General features: G+C 44.9%; 1 pseudogene; it reads right to left on the bottom strand.

Moving 5' to 3' along the window:
* The window catches only part of LOC102473169 (uncharacterized), a 26,846-nt pseudogene that overhangs the window by 5,877 nt on the left and 20,613 nt on the right, over window positions 1-356 (bottom strand).

Here is a 356-nt window from a genome sequence, read left to right as displayed (position 1 = left end):
GGTGAGGGGAGGAAAGAATGAGGAAGTAAGATAAGAGACTTTTTAGGGTATGTTTGTGGCAACCCTGCTTTTGCTTGCTCAAGCAAGAGTTGTTGCTTGCTCAAGCAGGTTAAAAAACTGTTTTTTCAGGTGTTGCAACTAGGTCAGGTCAAATTTGCAGAAGTGTTTGATCTGGGTTTCCAGGTGTAGCAAGAGGGAGGGGGTGAGCAGGCCAGGGGTAGGGGAAGATTCTTTTTATTTTACAGGATGAAGACTTCAACACCCCCCAAAAAAGGTGTGATAAAAAGTTGTGTCATGGGGACCAGCAGTTAGTGTAATGGCTATGTCGTTGGACTCCTATGTAGTCGACAGTGGTT

Source organism: Tupaia chinensis, unplaced genomic scaffold (genome assembly GCF_000334495.1).
Source record: "Tupaia chinensis unplaced genomic scaffold, TupChi_1.0 Scaffold147959_1, whole genome shotgun sequence".
Lineage (NCBI taxonomy): Eukaryota > Metazoa > Chordata > Mammalia > Scandentia > Tupaiidae > Tupaia > Tupaia belangeri.
This window is presented reverse-complemented; position numbering and strand designations above follow the sequence as displayed.